Genomic DNA, 22,944 nt, shown 5'->3' with positions numbered 1-22,944 from the left:
GGCAAGTAAGCCTTCTGATGGTGGTGGCCAGCAAGTGGATGTGTATCTTTGGTTCTGTTAATATCGTGTATTACATTTATTGATTTGTGTATATTGAACCACCCCTGCATGCTTGGGGTGAATCCCAGTTGGTCGTGGTGTACAATCTTCTTGATGATTTATTGAGTTCTATTTACCATTGGTTTTTTTTAAGGATTTTTGCATCTATATTCAATAGGGACATTGGCCTGTGATTCTCTTTTATGGTTGAATGTTTATCTGGTTTTGGTATTAGGGTAATACTTGCTTCTAGGAATGAGTTGAGGAGAATTGCTTCCCTTTCAATTTCACTGAAGAGTCTGAGGAGTGTTGGCATTATGTCTTCCCTAAATTTCTTATAGAAATTCAGCAGTGAATCCACCAAGACCTACACTTTTCTTTATTGGTAAAGCTGTAATTACATTTTCAATTTCATTAACTGAAATTGAGTTATTCAGCAGTTTTACATATTCTTGATCCAGCTTTGGTAATTCATATGTTTCTAGGAATTGAGACTTTTTCAAAAAATATGTTTCATTCAATGTATAGAAATACTTTGGGAGTATTTCCAATATATAAAGCATTCTGATCAATGAAGGTGAAATATTTTATGCTTTATATATTGAAGACATTTTTCTTTTAAGCATTTTGTAATCTTGCATATACATAGCTATTAGGATTTTTATTTAAGTATATCCCTTGTGCTAGTTAAAATGGAATGTGTATTTTAATTTCTACGTTGCCAGTTGCTAATGTGAAGGTATAGTTAATTTTTATACATTGGCATTGTATTAGGTTACCTTCATGAGCTTGTTCTTTAGTTTTAATACTATGTCAGTGGATTTCTTGGGAAATTCCATACCCAAAGTGAGGCATCAAAGAATGATGATAGTCTGACTTATTCTTTTATAACACAGGTACTTTATATTGATTTATGTGTGAATGGTCATGTGGAAAGTGCTTAACATTTTCTCTGGAGTCGCTTTGGCATACTCAAATACTGTTTAGACATTTTTAGATTATCAACTGGTTTTCCACTTTACTCAACTAATGTGTTTGCTGTGTGTTAGACCTTGGAAATCTTCGAGGTGAAAGTGCTGAAGGACTGGTTTTCAACTTGGTGCTGTAACCATGCACAGAAGCCACTTAGTAGAATAAAGTAAGGTCTTCAAGAGTTTCCTCTTCAAGGAGAAAGCAGGAACCTTTTGTCTCTATTGATTCCAGATGCCTGAGCTGTTCTGTTTCCTTGAATACCCGCTTTCCTTGTAACACACTACTCCACCACTGCCCCAGAGATAGATAATGCTGAACCTCTCAACCCTGAGACAAAGTAATATCTCCTGCTTGTAAGTTATGTGTGTCAGATATTTTGTCAGAGTCCAAAGCAAACTTTCAAGGAACTCGTTTCCATTACTATCTTCATTCTCAAAAGATTTCATGAATTATGGTCTACTGAACAACACTGCAGATCGTGTTTTTCTTATCTCTGCTTTGTTTGCAAGGTCTCTTTTAGATGAATGGCTACACATTCTACCCTTGTCCTCATAGAATGCCGGGAGATTTGCATCTTTACAGCACCCTGTCACAGGATACCTCTTACCCTGATGGACATCTGACGTCTAAGCCTCTGACTTGCACCCAGTTCTTTCTCTCTCTCAGGAAACTTGCTTTGAATCTTGGCTGATAAATGTATTTATACCAAAATGGGCACTGCTTCTAAGAGCCCTGATGAGAAAGGTTATTAGGTTCTGATGAGAGAATCAGGTGCAACACAGAAGAGAAAGCTTTCTGAACCAGATTTTTTAAAAATCTTTTTTTGAGACAGGTCTCACTATGCAGTTCGTACTGGCCTTGAGTTCACTTTGTAACCCAGGCTGGTCTTAAACTCCCAACAGTATATTACAGGCATGCACCACCACACCCTGTTTTGAAACAGACTCAATAAAACCATCAGTATACTATTTATAAATCCTAGAGACAAGAAAGCAGTATATGTCTTAGCAAATAGGAAGGAAAAGCTTTGGAGATACACATTCTCAACCCAGGAGTGGTGGGTGAGAAGGGAGGAAAGTGTGAGGAGTGTCTGTTGGAACTTGTTTGAATGTCAGGGTTTCACTGAAATGTGTTTTCATGAGGGGTCTGGTCTGAAGTAAGTTATGTGAATTTCCTTGGAGTCACACTGTGCCAGAGAAGTGACTGCTATGGATTTGTGCAGGTGCCATGTGAGATCAATGGTTCTAGTGAAAGATATTGTCTGCTGCATCCCATAGAAGTTTGTAACAGGTAGATATCTGAATCAAATCTCCTGAAATAAGTGTTACTAGATAGAGACCTCGAAACCATGTCATGGATAATTAAGACCTGCTGATGGACCCAAGGGCCTTGGATTGGATTGGCAGCAACTAAAAGTGAGGCCACCTTCTAGTTACAGACAAGCTACTCTGTTTTCAATATGTATGCTAAGACAAGACAGAATTGTGAGAATTAAGTATAACATATGAAATACAAATATTCCTTGCATGACCACCTACCTGTTCAATGAATGGTCAGACCTACAACCAAGGTATGCTGTTTGAACTTTACAACCTGCCACTCAGATTTAACACCCACTTTTCTGTAGTTTTGTACATCTTCCTTGTAGATCTTCAATATCTTTGTACAATATACTTTGTTTACATAGCACTTTAACTTTTGGTGATTGCACTGCATAATACAATACTGTAGTTTTATGTTCTGTTGTGAATTATATTACTTCCATACAAGATAAGAATAAAGAGCAAAGAATTTAAGTTGGAGTTTCCTTTGACCATTTCTTGGTTGAATATTGTAATGGTCTGAATATTGCAATGTACATAATACCTACAGTTGCTCATTTAGCAGCGGTGCATTTAATGAGCTGGTTCCAGAAGTGTAGAGTGTTAAATATTAAATGAATTCCAGTATTCTAATAACTCTGCTGTTGTAATATGTAGGTAGTAGGTAGATATCACACTATTGGTCAACTTCTTTGAAACCACAGTTTTTGTGGTGGTCTGGTTTGTGGTGACAAACCAGAAGCTATGGACGAGCTCCAGTTGTTCTCCATTGCAAATCTGACATTCACTAAGAAACCATGTCTGCTTCACTACTGTTAGGGTATATATTTTGAAGTCTCTAAAACAGAGATTCATCTTAACACTGATAGTGTCAAGATACTGTGGACCAGAAAGTAGCCATAGTATGATGGTTCTCAGGACACTTTCAGGGATATGGGGGGAACCTTCCCTTGATATCTCCCAATGGTATCATCAGCATCGGACCTCTCAGAGAGGTTGTCACTCAGATGGTAAGCTAATCCACAGGGAGAAATAAGTGGAAGACTTTATTAGGAAGTTTCTAATTGGCCCTAATAGTAATAATGCATAGGAAATGGTAGTCACAATGCATAGATTATTTTTATTTATTTAATTTTCTTTCATTTTACTTTGCTTCTTTTTATTATTGTAACACATTTCTGAGGGATAATACTCACTTTTGTATTGCAGGTTGGATAAATATATACACCTTCTTGATCATTTTTCACCACCTCCCCAGCCTCCCCTCATTCCCCTTCCCAGTTTTGAAGGTAATTGTTTTCTAAGTTTTATTTTTTATTGTTAATTCTTGGGGTAGGAGTAGAAATACATTTTCATAAGGATTATATATATTTAACTTTGTTGTGTTTATTATTCAAGTCTAATAAAAATTTTATTCTATTGGATTTTATAGACAAGATTACATTTTTGACAAATAGATGTTGAGTTTGTTTCCATATGGAAAATCATAAGCAATATGATGACTTTTGTTCACTTTTCTCTTTGCATAGCCACGTGACAGCCTCCAGCATAGTGCTGAGTGGAAGTGACAAGAATGGGATCTTTCTCTGATTTTTGATGTCAGCAAAGTGAGTCCTTTGTGCTACAGTAAGATGCTATTCGAATTTATTGAGATTCCATTTTAAGGGAAGAAATATTCTCTCTATACCTAATTAATGACATGTTTTTCAGTCAAAAATCTGGATTTGGCTTTGTCCAATATTTTCTCTGACTTTTGCAATGACTTTCTTTCCTTTTCCACATCATGCCTCTTGTTTCCGTGTGTCAGGACAGACTTGTATCAGGGATCACGTGACCTTGCTCACAGTTTTTGATGCTTTCTTCTTTTGCTCATCATTGTTTAGTAATATTTCTTCGAAGAGTTTCACATCTGTAGTCATAAAAGCCTGCAAATTTCTTTTCTTGAAAAGTCTTTGCTTACTATTACTATCAAAATATCACCTCCTCTAGTTAGGGAAGAAATATTTTTGTTTCCCCTTTAATTTGTTTCTTTGGACTTGTTTTTGAGGGGTTGTAACATCTGCAGATGTGTGTTATTAATTCCATATGTTTATACGCAGTTACCAGTGGAATCATCTTGACCTTGGCAGAGAACTGAATCCTAATCACAATAGTATGAGCAGAGAATAGGGTCTTTTGCTGCCTGAACCTTCAGTGCACAGTCAAGCCTGCAGTACACATCTGGACTCCCGACTCCAGAAATGCTGTGAGTAATGCATGTTAGGCTTTAAACTGTTTGATTATGTGGTAATATGTCAAACAACCACCAATGCATAGCCAACATGTCAGGAAATCAACTCCATTAACCCCTATTATCTTGAATGAGTTCTGAAATGGATAGAAGGGAAGATTTCTAGAAAAATAGTAAAACAAGAAATTCTGTGTTTGAGTGAGTACTTTTGTGCTATAATCAATTTAAATTCACATAAATGTGCTTTGGTTACATAACACATTCTGATTCTAGGAATATAAAGGATAGAATCAACAGTCTTCGCAAGTTGATAAATACTTTTGATAAATGTATAATTACCTCAAATTAATATTCTTTATATGATATTTAATTAGTACAGCTATCCCCCCAAATACATTAAAAAGCTTCTGACCATCAGGAAAGAAATCAACATAGAGTGAGAATATCTGAGCAGGTTTTGTTACTGCCCAGCATTCTGAAGACAGCAGTGTCTGCTTCAGAAAAATCCCCTAAGTCCTGTGACAACCCCCCTTTTTTTCCTATTCCAACATAACCCTGTTAGTAGTCACCAGTTTCAGTCCAAGCAGCTACGTATCCAAATACACGATCCATTAACTCACATGTCTCCAAAACTCCATTTGCAAATATTGTATGATAATTATTATGCATATCCTGCTGAAATTTTTTTGAAATTTATGACTTCTGGACAAGAAGAGTCTTATGAAACTGTCAGGTGTCCATTTCTTTATGAAAACCCTTAAGAAAATAAACTAACAAAGAGTATTATTCTATCCCACAAGTCTGGAGGTATCAGGTCATAACCAGGTGGATCCGGTGCGTTAGGCCAGTGGTGAGGTGGCACCTGTCAAGGAGCATGCAGTGTTCAATGCTGCTCCTCTTATGGACAGGATGGAGAGACAGAGGAAAGGACACTGGGCTCCCACAGTCCCCAAGGTCATGACACCAGGAAGGAAAATATCACAGCAGCCCCCAACTCTTGTAGTTGCAATTCCCTTCCAGTAGTGCCAGGCGTGGACCAAGCCTGTACCACGTGGGCTCTGTGGGACCTGAACTGTGGCACCGTGGTGAGAGCTTCCAGAAAACGCAAACAGAAAGTACCGTTCTGGATCCACACAGAATCTTATCAGGAAATATTTAATTTCTTCTTAAATTTTCAAAATACAGTTGTACTAAAAAAGTAGGGGAACATGTATATAGCTCAGCAGTGCAGACCTGCCTGGCAGGCATGAGGTCCTGAGTTCAATTTCTGCTACCCACAAAAAACGCAGTTCTCCTTTCAAGAATTCCCAAAAACATCCAGATAAGGAAGGTTTCATTGTGTAGGCGCAGCTTTGCTTTTTGCCCGTGTCACCATGTTCTGTTGTTAGTTACACCCTCGAATTGTATTCATTGCTAAGCTCACGAGTCACAGAATAGTCCTGTCCTAGCAGCAGGTTAAGCTGTGGAAATCAGGGTTAGATGCCAGGCATTTGTCAGTTGAAGGCGGTTAGTAGTCGGAATGTCGTGTACATTGACAGTGAAATCTGATGATGACAAAACAACAAATAAATTATCAGCATGATTTAATGTCCCTTTATAAAGTGGTCTAAGTGACAGACACAGACTCGACACACGTACTGGAGAAAAAAGAATTTCACAGCAAAGAGGACTACGACTCACGTCCACACAACTGCGGGCTCAGCCAACACCTCAGTACCCTCCACGGACATCTGAAGGACAGGAATCCTTGTTTTATGTGCTGTAACCAAGGGGCTTCTCCATCCTCTATTCATACGTTCTGTGAGAAAATGGATTTCTGTGCCCTGCAGACATTAAGTGAGAAGGAAACATGACCTGGACCACTTTTCTCCCTTCTGATATCAGTGACAGCAGATTTTTAGCCCCTTTATTTAGACATTGGTAATTTTTTTAAAAAAGCTTTCACACAGCCCCCAAACTCTTATTTCTCTCCTCAGGGCAAGCAGTCAAAACATAAACACATGGAAATGTTTTCTGTTCATATTGTCATTAACTGGAGTTCTCTTTAATTTTTTACTAGTGCATGTTTGCAGTGCATGAGGTTTACATTCCTTGTGTGGCGTTGGCATAGGCACGTAACACATCTTAATTCCTTTCTTCCTCCCTTTCCCTTTCCCTCCTCCCTCGTTCCCTTTCTTGATCATCTTCCCCTTTTAGAAAGTAAGCAATCATTGCCTCCGTTCCTTTCTACCTCTTCATATCATCCGCTACAACATGACCTGCCATGCTGTACACTAGGAATGCATTTCTCCACCTGACACTGCGTACACACATGCAGGATAGGGCGGCTTGTAGATCTGAACACAGAGTTACATCCTCAAAGTGGCACACTAATGTTAATGGGTTTTCACTTCTCAGAGTTAGCAGAAAACGATGATGGACATGAACCACACGGGCACAACGTAACAGACACAGAGGACACAGTGCAGAGTACGTGATAACTGTGACCAGATTTAACGAGGATGTCATTGAAAACATCCTACGATTCCACATCACCAGAAAGGAGCCCTGCTGTCCTTGCACGTGGCTGCATGGATTGTGATGTCATAGAGTGCGCTGGTCAAATGTTTGACACTGAGCTTCTTCCTTATTCAGCTTTCCTGGTGCTGTATCAAAGGTGCAAACTCAGCCAGCACCTCACAGCATGGGTGGCATTAATTTCTTCTTTCTCCACAGCGCTCCTCAGGGACCCACTGAAGCACGTTGTGATTTCCAAATACACAGAAAGAACAGGACAGAACAAACCAACAAAGAAGCGGATTGAGACATTTGCCAAGCAGAGGATGCTTCCACCTCTGTGGTGACTATTCTCAAATGACTTGTATGTTTTTCGTTCATGTGATTGAAAAGGTAAACAGAATAAGAGATAACTTGATATATAGTTACATGGATTAAACAGTTAAATTACAAGGGAGCCTTTTCAGAACAGCACTGTAAATATCTTCAAGTGTGGGTCGAAATTCTAAAGCTATGAGGCATAATCAACATACACAATGTATATTGAAAGTTCAAAACTGTTACAGTGAGACACATTGCCTTTAACTCTCCTCCAAAGCTCCCTCTCACTTCAGCTTACCCGCCCTCTTCCCAGGGTCCTTGCTGCTCTGGCCTTCTCTTTGTCTTCTTTATCAAGTACCTTTAGGAGTTAAAAGTAACAGAGTGTGCCGCGGCTGTGCCACGTGAAGGAAAAGCAGGTGAGGAAAACATGTCTTATTTGCCAGATCTGGAACCAAAGTCTTCTCGCTCTTCTGCAAAGTCACAGTGACAGGGAGGGTAATGTTTGGAATCTGCTGAGGATACTAACGTAGCCACAATAGCACAGCTAAAGAAAGCCACAAAAAGGACTTCTAAAGCTGCTTCAGAAAGTGTCAAATGCAGTGGGACAAGTGGGCTTGAAGGAAGGGCAGCATTTTGAGGAGAAATCATGGCAATGTGTCTCTTACTAAAATGAATTTTTTTTTGTCTTTTTCATTTTTATCGGTACCAGGGATCAAACTCACAACTGCCTGCTTGCAAGGCAGGCGCTTATGCCGCTGAGCTAAATCCCCAGCCCCCTAAAGTGAATTTTTTAAAAAAAATTAAAGTCACCTTATTTTCCATTCACCCCAATACCACTTTTTGGAAGTCATTAGAAAACATTTGTATTTTCCACTTCAGTGGGTTTTTGAAATATAATTCATAAATTGTCTCTGTATATATTTGTAGTGTTTTGCTTTCAATTTATACTTGATACTTGTCTGAATAAATTCCAGCATTAACTTCATAAATTTGATTCTGGAAACGTGTCATATCCTTTCATGAAATACTGTTTCATGCAGGTGGAAGGTCTCCGTCCGACTGTCCAAGCAGTGAGCCTGTGGTGGTCAAGTGAGACCCAGAAGAGGGAAACCCACAGAATGAGTGAAGCAACAGCTAAGTAGCACCCAGAAAAGAGGTAACACATCTGTCAGGGCCAAATGCATGGACACAGAGGGCCATGCCCTCATCTGGAGATTTGAGAGCTGCCCTGGTATTCAAATGGGTGCCGAAACAATATTAAAGTGTAGGAATTCACTTTAAAATACGAATAGTAATTGTAATAGTCTAATGATAACCAAAATAACTAGGTGAATGGGAAATGCGATTGGTCATTTTATATATGTAAGCATGTTTCCTCATTAATAGGCTAAAAGAGGAAGACTACTTACTTCGACTTTATATGTGAACTTAGAAGTCACAGAAAAAAATAGTTTTTCCCAGTATATAGAGTACATTTTTATGTCGTGAAAAGGGGGACACATTGTAAAACTGACTCTGGGAAAAATATTATTGGCCAGAAGCCAGTGTGCAGGCTGTTCAGCACACGCACAGGAACGTGGCCTGCAGTCCGTCCTTGGCAAGTCCTAGTGATACTGTCGGGGTTAAAACTCGGAGAAGAGCTGCCAGGAGGAGGGAAATGCCAACCCACAGGAATAATGCAAACCTTGCTTAAGAAACGCTGCATCATAACAGCTTCACATGACCATAGGGGATGATAATGTCATGAAATTGTTAACGAGGTGAAATGAAAAAGACTCAGAAGAACTGATCTGAATGCACACAAATTTAAAATACATTTTTAAAAACATTTATTGTGTCATCTTCCCATCTTCACATTAGGATCTGAGCGGCAGCAAACAAATATTTATGATAGAAAACAATTTTCTTTAAACATTAGATAAAAAAGTCTAAATGTTAAGACTTTTCAGTGGTTTTATTAATTGCTATTAAGACAGTGAAGCAGTTTATAATTAGGAAGAATTGCACAACTTTGGAAAAATGGTATAAATAAATGCTAACTTAGTGTTCAGTCAGACCTGTCACCTGACAGGCACTTTGTGGAACTGATTGACTTATTTCTCACAGCAGCTCAAAAGGCAGGCGCCGTTACCACCCTGCTTCCACGGTGCAGTCCTGATGCTACCGTACTGCAGGAGAAGAGCCCCAAAGCCTGAGCTGGTCCTAGTTTGTCTCTAGACGTTTTGCTCATATCAGCTGTTAGAATACCCTTCTGCTACACGGAGAGCCTCACTTTAAACATTGTACCTGACCTCATTTTCAGGAAGTTATTTTCCTAACGTGTGTTGTAACGCTGGATAAAATGTCTCTAGATAGAGGGTCTCAGCCCGGAATGTATTTTGTGTGTATTGGGAGGTTAAAGGTCTTTCCCCTGGGAGTATACAGCCTCCTGGAACATTTATTGTGAATTCTACAAATTCATCCTTTTGTGTGTATTCTGTTATGTACCATTTCCGTGTCAGGCTCCCTCTTTCTCCCTCCCTCCCTCCCCCCCCCCACCGTCTCTCATTTTAGTTTTCTCTATGCAAATTCTGTTAGTGATTGTTGAACAAGTTTCTCTCCACAGTCTGCTCACTATTCTGTAGTGAAGAACACAGAAGAATCACCGAGATGTTCTGCCCTACACAAACATCCTGACCTGTACCGTAAGTAGAGGAAACTTTTAAACTTTTAAATATTGCTTATTATTTCTCTAGCATCCCTTTGAAACTCAGCATACTCAACATATGGCCTACTTTTCTCGTTAATACATTTTCACTAAATTATATTTGATGCCACAACTCCACTTTATTATGTCTTACTCCAGCTGGTTCCAGTACAAACAGAAACCCGGGTGGGCGGGGCTCTTCCAGGCTCCACCCACGAAAGGCGGGGCTCCCTCCAGCACAGCTGAGCCCTGCCTCTTCTGTGGGGGCTCGGGGGTAAGTGCAGCGGCTCCCTGATCAGCCTTCGATCTTAAGGGCCTCATTCAGGTACTTTGTATAAAAATGGGATCTTGAAATCGCACTGCTAGCTGACCAACAGCACGTTGCTGTTTCAGGCTTTGCCTTAGAATATTTGTTTTGCCTGTAATGTTTACACTGCCGTCTGCTTTTTCATTTTTTAGCCATTTAACTAACAGCTGTTACCGTATTTGTATTTTAGTGTGAATTATTATCTTTCAGTCCTTGGTTTAAAAAGACATTCTGACTTATTTTCCCAGGTTCCTTTCAAATAGTCTCACCTGCAAACGTCACTCATTCGTTAACTGGATTGGGTTAGTTAGTTATTAGGTGAGACAGTTGTAACACATCGCAAAAGGCCCCTAAAACCAAGTCAGGCTCAGGTACGGAGATATGGATTTGTGCATCGCGGTGGTATCCAGAGCACTAACACCTGCTGGGCTCCCAAGAGGAGCACATTCTGTAGTGAACAAACCGTTCCACAGGTGCATCTTTGGGAAATAAGCCCTATGGGTGCCATAAAACTAGTAGCATACTTAGTCTAAGTTCCAAATGAGATCAAAGTCTAACCGTCTAGAAAAGTCTTTAGGCAAGGGCAGAATCTGTTACAGGTTAGGACATGTTAACAAATAAGAGAACAGAAGTCCGAACATTCTCTGTATACTTTTACACCAAATTTATCACTGTGTGTTTTTAATCTGTGTAAGATACCGCTAAATAGAGAGTTCTGGGTTATATACACAGATTATTTCATGGCCAAATATTGTCAAATGACCAAAATATAAGTCCCACATCCATACTGCAACATCTCATGACTTCTCAGCTTCTGGCCACAGAGGAGCCCAGGCCCATTTACCTCAATTTCCCTGCACATGAACAGGAAGCCTACACTCTTAGCAATGGACGTGCATGGGGACATTCAGATATGGCACAGGCAAGATGATTCAAGAATGCTTTATATGCTTATGTGCCTTGATACTGGTTGCATATATATTTAAAATTGTTGCTTCCTCTTGCCAAATTGATAGCTTTATCTTTATATAATGGCCTTCCTTACATTTTATTTCTTTTAAAGTCTTTTTTTTTTTTTTTGTCTTTTTCCTTTTTATCAGTACCAGGGATCGAACTCACAACTGCACACTTGCAAGGCAGGTGCTTATGCTGCTGAGCTAAATCCCCAGCCTAAAGTCTTTTTAATTCAGCCAAAGCTTGCCTGCTCCTGCCTTTATTCCATTTGCATGTCTTATCTGATTCCACCCCTTAATGTTCGTACTGTGTATGTCCTCAGGGCTGGAGTGTTTTGTGGGTGGTGGTGGTTTTTTTTCCAAACAACATGTAAATTTGGGTCTTGTTGTTTTATTCAGTTATTCACTCTGTCTTTTAATAGGAAAATTTAATTCCCAGACTAACAAAACCTGAGAAACATATAGCCACCTAAATTGTCCTATAGGACATTTGAAAAGGAGTTCTTAAAACTGAAAGAAACATTCATAAGTAAGACCAAAACTTTGGATAGTTGTAAAACTCACTGATAAGAGTAACTATGCCAAATCAGAATGTTCTGCTGTTGTAATTATGCTGCATAGCCATTCACATCATTAGTATAAAAATTTTAAAACAGCTAAACTAATAACTGCATTAATATGATGATATAAGCAGTGTATAAAAGATGAGAAATTGAACATCAGAATTTCAAAATGTGTGGAAAATGGAATAAGAAGTTACCCGGAAAGAATGATGCTGAAATGCATATGTAGTATATTACAGTTTGGGTCTGGGTTATTTCCCAAATAACCCAATAATTCCCAAATTCCATGGTGGAAGTTTTAAGAGGCAGAGCCTAGTGGGAGCTTTGAGTAAGCGGGGCATGCCCCTGACAGGGAATGGTGTGACCTCTCTGTCTTCTTCCTTTTTCATGTCCAAGCCATAAGCCGAGTGCCTTTGTGCTTCCATATGCTCCCGCCATGAGGAGCCACCCCAGGCTCAAAGGGATGGGACCATCCGCGTGGACCGAAACCTCCAAATGTGAGCCAGAGTAAGCCTTTCCCCTCGGAGCCCACTGCTTCGTTATAATTATGCATCATGCAATGCATAAACTGTAACCTATATCTTTCCTGTTAATGTCAACTACAAAGTAGAAACCATCATCGCAGGTGCTGTGCTAACCGGCGGCACAGTAGGCTTATTTACAGCACTATCATCACAAGCACAGGAGAAATGCTGTGCACGTTAAGATGACTGTGCCCAACACCCTGTATTCGCAAGTAGCCTGGACCGAAGTCAGGGCTCAGTCGATAAATGGCTCATGGATTTCAGATCTGAGCATGCTGTTAACTGAATTGGGCAAACAAAAAATTCTAAAATTATATGGCTTTGTTTATTCATTAATTGATACACCAGCCTACTTATTTTCCTAGTAACCAAAAGGATAATTGGCCACAGTAACATGTACAGCAACAATATTTTATAAACATCATAGTGTATTGACATCTTTATTGATAGCAAAGTAATTTATTGATGAAAAAAAGATAGATACGTACTTGAGGGATATTTGCATTGGGTTACTCATTTGTAAGAATTTGTATTGTACAGACTATTTTCAAAAGCTGTTTTAGCAATGTAGTTTCCAATTATTTTACTCCATTCTTTGAATTGTCTTTTCAATTTTTGATAATGCTTAGAGTTACAGAAGTTTTAAATTATATTTTGAAACATTCTCAATTTCCTATTTTCCATTAAATGTTATAGTTATTTAAGATGGTAACATTCTAGGAAGCTGAAGTGTAGATGAAATTCTCTGTGTAATCCTGGAAACACTCTCTTAATCTAATATTACTTCAGATTTTAAAACACCTAACTGTTAGAACAACAGCGGTCTGGAGAGGCTCACATCTGTACCCTCGCCTCAGGAGACTAAGGTAGGAGGACTGCAAGTTTGAGACCAGTAACTCTGAGCAAGCGAGGCTGGGAAACTTAATGAAACCTTAACTCAAAATAAAAGTTTTTACCAAGGATAAAGGGTGTTAGCTCAGTGGTGCAGGGTGCATGTGTGAGCCCTGGGTTAATCTCTCAGTACCTCACAACCAGAACAACAATAAAAACTCCCCTGAAGAGACAGCAAGACAAGTGGGTGGAAATGGTGGAGCAGTTTCTTACCCAGCTCCCAGTTCAAACACAGGTGTCCTGCTTCAGGGAAAAGTCACCAAGCTCCGGGCACTGTCTCCTGTTTTCCTCACCATCATTCCCCATGTTACCTACTCACCACTTGACTGTCACCAACCATGTCTGACATGACTCCAAAATCCCCATTTTCAAAATTCTCAGGATTTCAAAATGCACAATACCCTTCTGAATCCATTTGGGAGATACGATTTGGTAGAAGCCAAGGTTGGCAAGTGTCTGTGACAGGAAACATAAATCAGATTCTGCATTCAGGAAAAGGTTTTCAGTGCAAAAAGACAGCTGTACTCCTGTATGATTAAGTCATCTTTGTTCTAGACTCTAATGGACCTCTGAGACCATGACTTCCATTGAACAAAAGTGCCAGTGGTTCCAACAGTGCCAAGTCCAAATGCCATAGGGATTGGCAAGTAGCTTTTTGAAACACATTTCATTTTCTTGACGTGTCTGTAAGTAGTTGTAATATCAGGATAAAAGCAGACCTCAGACAGTGCATTGAGAAGTGTTAACTTTCACGCTCCAGTTTTGTAGGGTGGGGGTAGTAAAGGTTATATTCTTAAAAGGTTTGAAATAATCCACAGGCAAGCCGTGCGAAACTGGGAACAACAGCCACACAAGAGCTTGGAAAGACGTCCTTCTCCAACTGAGCCCACAGCAGACCTGCACCTGCACCACAGATCCAGAAAAACCGTGAGTTGTATGTGCGTGCATTTGAACCTCTGTGCTACAGGGGAACTTATTACACACTGTTTAATTAGCAACACACTTGACAGTAACTACGATGAGCTATCATAAAATTATATATTAGAAATTGGCATTAGTGGGAAATTTGAAAAAATACAAAGAAAGACTGTATTTCAGTTAATTGTATTGCACAACTATTGCTTTTTTAATATATATTTGGTAATAAGTACATGAAAAAAATGGCCAGTGTCTCTAGCTGTTAGAGAAATGCAAATGAAAGCAGCACTAAGGTTCCATCAGTAAGATTTTTCATTTTCTTATGATATTACTGTTATAGGAAGTTAGAGAATGCATGAAGTCCCCTTTTCTATCTTTACACCTTTCAGTAAATATAAAAATATTTTTAAGAGAGATGTTGTAGATAAGCATGAATTTTGTATGAGAACACCATTACAAACCAAGCCATAAACAAAATATTCTGGCTCAAGAGATGAAAGGTCACGTAATGAGAGAATGGTAAACCTTCCTGGTTATCTGTAACTCCTAGAAAGCCATGAACACGTTTCAGCAGGACAGTTGCAGGCTCCAGGGAATCCTCCATGTTCTCCTTCCCCATCAGAGTTCCCCGCCATCAGTTAGAGCATCAATAACCACTTCAAAGACAGATGTGCCACATATCCCAGAAAGACCAATTTCAAACTTTTCTAAGAAGTGTATCTCTCTGTAAGTTTCCAAGAAGGCTAGTAAGGCCAAATTTCTGGACATTAAAAGCCAAGATTAAGAGATGTCAGTGACAGGAAACAAAACATCTTTCTGAAGTCATCAGTGTTTCTACAGTGCACATTTCTTTCTTTAAGTATTGAAATTAAATCTGTACCTTAACTATTTTTTTCATTCTCCAGCCTCTGATTTGTTGGAGCAATATATTCATTTAACATCAAAATTGTTTAGTTCTGCTACCCATTACAAAGCCCCAGTGCCAAATGGTGAATGGAAAGCTGGGTGCGAACAAACAGGACACTTACTTGAGAATCAAACCTGTTGCTTAATCTTTTCAGTTATCTTTTGGTTACTGATTTGTAGTACAGTTCCATATCATTTGAGAACACACATGGTATGCTCTCAAATGATCTTTGTACCTTTGCTATGTTATATCCTTAATGTGGGTCCATGTTGGCAGCTGAATACTTAATGAGACTGTGTATATAATCTGTCCATTATTGGATGAACTAGTCTGTGAATGTCAGTTTTGCAACTGATGGTGCTTGTTGTGGGAACAGCTTGGTCACAGTGTATTCACGTACTGGTCCTGAGGTACCATAAAACTGAAAGAAAGACAGACAGATCTAGGATTGTGCAAGTGCAGTTTATTAGGGTTCTTACTGATGCAAGCATGATCGTGGGCAGTAGCGGAACAAGTTGGATCTCAGCAGTTTGGGTCATATATACAGATTAGGATAAAAATACTTCACCCTGCGGAAAAGTCCTTGGTTTCTCTTAAGCCCATATCAAGGAGTCAGGCAAATCCCTGGCACCAAAGACAAATATAGATATGTTATTACCAGTCCAAAGGTTTTTTATGTTTATAATCTCATGGGAAGCTATGTAGCAAAGATAAACCAGTGTTATTCTAGGACAGTCATGTCAGTTAATAATTCAAGATGATTGCACTAAGGTCAAGAAAGGTCCGTGCAGTTCTGTTTAAACAACATCTTTAATGATGTGGTGCTTGGGGCATCTTTCCACTTCAGGGAGCAAGCGTGTTCCAACTATAATAATGGATTCATTTCTTTCTCAAAATTATAACATTCTATGCATCACACAGTATGATGCTCTGTTAAGTACCCAAATTGATAAATCATTATATCTTCTTAGAGAACTGTTTTATATAATAGCCTTCTTTGCATCCCCCAATGCTAAAGGGCCAAGGCTACCTAAGCCATTTGGTGTCCACATGTTAGCCCTGCTAATTTTTTACCTTGATTTGGTCCCGTTCCCTTCCATTCCCCTCTTTACTCTTCTGGAATGGGAGTGCTTACCTGCGTCATTACATGTTAGAAGTGTTTAGCTTTGTTTTTTATATTTATGGGGATTCATAGCTATGACAGAGGCAGTTTCAGAGGAGACTTTAGGGTTGCACTTTTCAGCAGTTCCACACTGTTAGAACCCTGGCTGCTTTTGGGGGTAGACTAAATAAATGCATTTTGCACGAAGATATATGCATGAGTCTTTAGGGGGTCAGGGGCCAAAAGCTATTTTTTAGACTGAGAATGACCCCCAATACGCTTATGCTTGGATGTGGGATTTAATAAGAATTTGAGGATGGAGGCACTGCTTTCTCTGGTGGGTTCATCCACCAGTGATTGAAGAATCCAGTGTGCCAGCGGCAGATGGGGCCTGGCTAGAAGACCTGAGTCTCTGGGAGCAGGACCTAAGTGGTTTCCTGGGCTCCTCCCCTTCTTGCGTGTTTGTAGTTTTCCATGAGATGAGCATTTTCCTCCACCCAGACCCTTCCTGCCTTGGATCCGCCCACCATAGACTGAAAACTTGGGCCAGCTAAACCTCTTCTCCTTTAAGTTGTGCGTGTCTTCTGCTGGATCTTGGCAATGAGAAAAAAATAAACTTTATGACTGTCCCTGCTTGAATCTCCTCTCCGTCAAGGCAAGGTAGTTACTGTGGTGTCCTTGGATTAGTGTTAGCATGATGGACCTTGTTCCATCCATTTACTCCAAATATTTTACATTTAAAACATTTTCTTAGTTTCTCTGCTCTCTTGCTGTTTAGACTGGATAATAAACTAAAACGTAAAAGTAAGATAAAATAATTTCTTAAAGACAAAAGTTAGTCAATTTTTGAACCCCTTGAGAATCCTTGTGTTTTACTTAGTTACTTTATACCATTTATAATACAAAATGATTGCTGAAATTGAATTAGAATATATTACAATATTCGTGTTGCTTTCTTTTGTTATTCTTGTTTTCTAATTTTTGTTTTCCATTTGTTATCTGTCATTGTGGTTTTAACTGAACACTTTTTATATTTCTGTCTTCCTCCTTTTCTCTGTTTTAAACTTGTGTTAGTAGTTGTAGAAAATAAAAAATATATGCTATCCATTATTCATACAGATAATAGTTCAGAAAAAATATTTCTTTATGTGTGATTACACATTTATAGGTATATATAAAATAAATAAATGAGAGAAATAATAATAGCAATTGGAGGGAAGAATTAGGATTATTTCATAACCATAATGTACTCACGCTAACTCTGAGGGTGCATAGTTGTATTTGAAAAGTATCTTGGATTTCTCTGAAGTGTCACAGTGCAGAATCTTGGGAAACTATTGGACCAAAGGTCTCGGTTCCGTGCTGGCTGTTGATCAGGGACTACATGCAGTTTCTTCAGTTGCTTTACTTATGGGCTTCTCCTATGAGCAGAAAGCTTAAGGAGACAGAGAGACAGACACAGAGAAAGAGAGAGACAGGCAGACAGAGACAGAGAGAGACAGAGACAGAGAGAGACAGACAGAGAAACAGAGAGAGAGAGAGAGAGAGAGAGAGAGCGAACAGACAGAGAAACAGAGAGAGAAAAAGAGAGAGAGAGAGAGAGATAGAGAGAGAGAGAGAGAGAGGAGCAGTGGATTAGAATTAGAATAGCATTGTGTATAAACCGGAGTGTGTGCTAATTGAGGGCCTGTGTGCCACACTGGCTTCTCTCTAATCTCCTCCAGTTTTCCACTTACTTTTCATGACCCAGACCCTTTTGAAAACTAGGACTCTGGCATTTCATAAAATTCGCTGCTGTTCCTGACTTCTGTGGCCCTCGTCTCAGTGGTGTAGTGAGGAACAGGGCGACGCGGCCTGCGTGGGAGATTTATGATTTTTCCCCACATTGCCACTGGATGTGGAGAGCATGTGAGGGCATGTGGCCGCCTTGTTCTCTGGACTCGCAGTTCGGTTTTCCCCGCTAAAATGTCTCCAAAACCCCCTGCCCCACCTGCCGGAGGCTCTCCAGGAGCAGTGAGCCTGGCCAGTATTACACTCACAGTCGCTTCAGACTTCTCAAGTGTCTTTGTCCTTCCTTTTTTTTTTTTTTTTTTTTTTTTGATAATGGTTTTGCTATCCAGTTCAGGCTGGCCTTGAACTTACTTTGAGCCCAGGCTGGCCTTGAACTCACAGCGATCCTCCTGCCTCAGTCTCCAGAGTTCTGGGATTACAGGTGTGCAACACCACGCCCCGCTTTTTGATGTGCAGTGTCGTGCAAAACACGTACTCAAATATAGTTCCAATTTTTGCTTTTACATGTAGTGAAGGATATTTCACTTCTCTTAGTCTCTTCACAGCATCCTCGTTCCTCCTGCAGTTAAGAGGTCCTTACTGCAACCCTCGCTATGTGATTCTTCCTGCAGTATTAAGACGGTGAAATTCGCCAAACAGAAATATAGGTGAATTAGCATTTGTAACCCTGTCATGGTTTATGTCTGTGTCCCCCAGGCCTCATGCATTTACAATATGCATCTGTGATTGGTTCATTGTCTAGAGTTTGGATTGCTGGTGTGAGTGCTACACCCCATGGGGTGGAGTCAGGATGTGATGTAATGCAGGAAGAAGGCGTGTCTCCCTCTCTTGCTGGTTTATGCCTTGCTGTTTGCAGCCGTCATGAGCTGCAGCCCATCATGCCATTGTGCCTTGGAGCCAACTAAGTATGGACTGAAACCTCCAAAAACTGTAAGAAATAAACCTTTCCTTTCCCAAATTTAGGCATCAGGTATTTTGTCTCAGCAACCAGTAAAAAGTAACTAAGAGAAACCCTAATGAAAATTTTATGCCGACTCAATGTATAGTGTTGTAGGTTAATCACTGAGTGTGAATGGATCAAGATTAAGAAGGATCTGACCAACCTGGCATGGTGGCACACTCCTGTAACCCAGCACTCAGGGGACAGAGGCAGGAGGATCTTTATGAGTTCAAGACCAACCTGAGATACAAAGTGAACTCAACATCATAATGAAATGCTGTCTCAAAAAAAAAGATCTAACTGAAAAGATACTTCCCTCAATTAAAATAATAGACTCACTTTACTGGAAATATATTGAAAATCACTTTTAGAATTACAAAGATTTTCCTCTTTATACACTAACACTATTGAAGTTAATTCATCAATGAATTTATATATGCCCTGACATTCTGATGCTGTTTGCTCTGAATAAGATTTTGATCCAGTCATGGATATCTTCACATCACCTCTCTGGCCTGAAGACTGGTGCAGTGAAACCTTCTTAAAGGAGGTGTGCCATATTGTCTATGTGATTCTCTTTCCTGGGAATATCTCCTCTGCACATCATTATCAAGTAATCTTACCAGGAGTTGACAGCAGAGGACCTTAGGTGGATTAATCCATATGCAGACAGTGAAACCCATCTTATAGCTACCTCCAGGCTGACAGCAATTATAGCAACATTTGAATTAAAAGCATACGTAGTAAGATATATTAACTGTATAACTATTAAGGTTTAGATATACCTAGCTAGAAGCTATATTAATAAGTCCCAATCTTATAGAAAAATGAAGGTTTTACTTAGTGTTGAAAGAAAATATGTCCAGCAGAAGGGAGATGTACAGATTAGCTGAGAAGTAGCAGGGTCCTTCAGAGTCTTCACAGCGATTTGAGAATAGAAAGTCACAGAAGAGGCTGATGTGGAAGCTAGGGCTCATGCTCTGTGCTAGAACTAAAGGAAGAAAAAACGACAGGTTAATTTTCCAGTTCAGATTCTCCTTAATTCAAAAGAGTTGCAAAATACTGGAAGTCAGTTATGAACGCAGGTGAGGAGTTGGAAGGATTCGTTCACTCATATGCAGCACCCCATAGGGGAATCCCCTGTCTTGCTTTTTATCCACTACCTGTGTGAAACTCACAGAGTTTCCATCTTCTCTGAGGTTTCAGCCAAGTGGACAGTCAGAGAAAGTCAGACGACAGAAAGTGCAGGAAGAAGAGGCAGCGTCATCCCGGGGAGGGAATGGGCAGGGAAAGTGTGTGTTGGGGGCAGAATTTTGGAGGATGTGCTAAGGAGTGAGGAGCAGTGAATCCAGTACTTTGGTGTGTGATAAAATTGTCCATAAAATTGGCATGAAAGAAAACATGCCAATCAGAAAATGCGTTCTAACACTTACTGGGGGCAGCTTGTCTCTTTCTACCAATGGCTTTTAAAATAGGAATTGCATTATTTCATTTGTGTTATTCTATATCCTAGAATAATATTTTAAAAGATTTCCATGTGCTTTTTTCAGATGATAATTTTCTTAACCTCAGTCAGTGTGGCTTATGCACATTCCTAATATTTATCTTATCTGTTCAGGTCCACTGTTTGCAGGGAAAACCTTTGATGTTTCATTGACACAGACTGTATAAAAGTGATACTTCTGTTCTGCTCTACCCTTAGGAATAAATGATCTCCTTAAGTCATTTAATAGTATAATAAAGGGTTCAGTCATCCAAACAAAAAGTTATGGGAAGGCAAACCAAGGTCCTAGCTGGGGTGATTCCATAGACATTTACACCATCAGTAAACAACATTAATTTGTTCCCGGGAATTTTGAAAGATAAGTGAATTATGAAAAGACCTGTATTTTTTGACAGTGAGAAACAAGTTGAGAGTTGAAGGTCACACAAAAGCCTTCTCCATAAGTGTTTGCCTCCCCTCAGAAACGCTTCTACAGTTCTGTGACCCCGGTCTCACTGTCGTGGTGACTGCACACGGCAGAGTGATATTCCCCTGTTCTTATGGCCGGTAGTGGACGGTGGATTAGTGAAGTGGGTTGATGCACAATTCAAGTAGAGCGTTGTACAGTGTTTCTCACACTCTCCCCTTTTGCAACTAAATAATTTTTGGCAGATTGAAGCAAATGTCTCTAGTCTCTTCAGCTTATAGCAATTTAACATGTAGTCAGTCATAAGAATGCAATGACAAGCTAGGTGTGGTGGTGCATTCCTGTAATTACGTCACTCAGGAGGCTGAGGCAGGCAGATTCTTGCAAGTTCAAGACCAGCCTGGGCTATAAAGCCCATAAAAACCACATAAGATAATGACATAGTCAGTGATTTCTAAAAAAGCCAGACTCTAGCTAAGTGGTAAGGACAGACTCTAATTAGTAACGATTACTGAACTAAGAAAGAGGACCAGCATGTCTGAATTCAAGTTAATTTTTATATAGGTGAATTTTATTTTAAAGGAATAGTAAGGAGAATAGAGGGCCAGGAAGGCAGATTTTAAAAGCGTGAAAATCAAAAATTACAAAGGGTTGGTCGGCATAAGTGTGATTCAGCCATCTTTGGGAGGGAAGGTTAAGTTTGAACTGAACTCAACTTTGTTTTGCATAGATGTGAATGGTCATTTGAAAAGAGAATAAAGGAGTGTATGGATGGAAGTGGAAGCAGGCCTTAGTAGAGTCAGGGAAGTAAAACTTTACAAAGGACTGGTCAGTATGAATGTGATAGACCAGCTGTGTCTCCTTGGAGGCAGTTATGCAAGACAGGAGTCTTTTCCCAGAGACCCTGGAAAACAGATCCTCTTATGCCTGATGAAAGTATTTCAAGTAATTGGCTTTTAAGTCTTTGAGAAAGATACCCTTGAGTTGATATAAAAGCATAGACATCCCAAAGGAACAGAGGAAAGAGTCCCAGTTGCAAACCCTGTTCTTGAAAGTCCCTCAAGAATGGTTGGAATAAAGGTATACTTAGGTGTCAGCTAGAGGAATAAATTCTTTGGGCACTCTTGTGTCACCATAAAGTTTCATCCTTGAACACTTAGAAACTTTTGTCATTTGGATATGGTTTTTATGTGGAAGGTTGAAAATGGGTCAAATAAATTAGTTTGAGAGTCTGGTATTTATAGGGCAAGGTTAAAGTCTGTTCTAGTAGAGTGTTCAGAGGAGCTCAGATAGTGTTCTCAGGGAAAAGATCTTTACATTATCAAAGACAAAGCTGAAACTTAAACATTATCAAAGACAAAGCTGAAACTTAAATTTCATTTGGAGTCTCACAGTCTCTCAAAAGCCAAATCAGTCTTGAAAAAGAAAAGTCTCATACTTCTTAATTTCAAAACTTACTACATAACTACAGTAATGGAAATACAGATTTCATATGGTCAGATATATTGATCAATAGAATTGAATGGACAGCCAAAAAAATCCTTAGATACATATTAAAGGAGTTTTTTGGTGTATCATAACAATATATATGAGCTCTAAAATTTTGCATTGACAAACCCAGTGTTGCTCACATATGTTTGACAAGCACTCTGCCACTAAGACAGATTCATCCTTAGCTCAAAAAAGTGATTATAAATTCATAGTTGTTCACAGGTTTTTTCATGTTTTAGAAAATCTGATAAATTTAGTTAACCCAACAACTGAGCTACTCTGCACTCTCTATTGATTGATTAATTGGTTGGATGATTACTTTGATATTCACTTTGTAGTTCTAGGGATTAAACCCATGTCTTTTTCACTGAGCTACATCCCAGTCCTTTTTCAACTTTTTAAGATTGGTTCCCCCTAAATTATCTAGACTGAGATTCTCCTGCTTCAGCCACAGAGATGGCTGAAATTACAAGTGTAGACCACCAGATCTAGCTGTTCTTTTAAAAATTTTAAAACAGAACTTTGCTAAGATTTCCAGGCTGTCCATGAACTTGCAGTCCTACTACCTCAGTCTCTCAAAT

The 22,944-nt window shown here is 39.4% G+C and overlaps 1 long non-coding RNA gene across 1 annotated transcript in view; it reads left to right on the top strand.

Moving 5' to 3' along the window:
* Window positions 1-4,432: 4,432 nt before the first annotated feature.
* LOC134476232 (uncharacterized) overlaps window positions 4,433-22,944 on the top strand; it is a 41,801-nt gene continuing 23,289 nt past the window's right edge. Inside the window, exons 1-6 of the long non-coding RNA XR_010047804.1 lie at window positions 4,433-4,578; window positions 7,279-7,452; window positions 8,421-8,536; window positions 9,986-12,396; window positions 13,203-13,279; window positions 13,860-14,231. This is a non-coding gene — a long non-coding RNA (uncharacterized LOC134476232). The remainder of the gene's footprint in view (window positions 4,579-7,278; window positions 7,453-8,420; window positions 8,537-9,985; window positions 12,397-13,202; window positions 13,280-13,859; window positions 14,232-22,944) is intronic.

This window comes from Cavia porcellus, unplaced genomic scaffold (genome assembly GCF_034190915.1).
Source record: "Cavia porcellus strain 051 isolate PalLab524CR breed Dunkin Hartley unplaced genomic scaffold, mCavPor4.1 scaffold_6, whole genome shotgun sequence".
In the NCBI taxonomy this organism is placed as follows: domain Eukaryota; kingdom Metazoa; phylum Chordata; class Mammalia; order Rodentia; family Caviidae; genus Cavia; species Cavia porcellus.
Note: the sequence above shows the minus strand (reverse complement) of the source record. Positions and strands in the feature narration are given on the sequence as shown.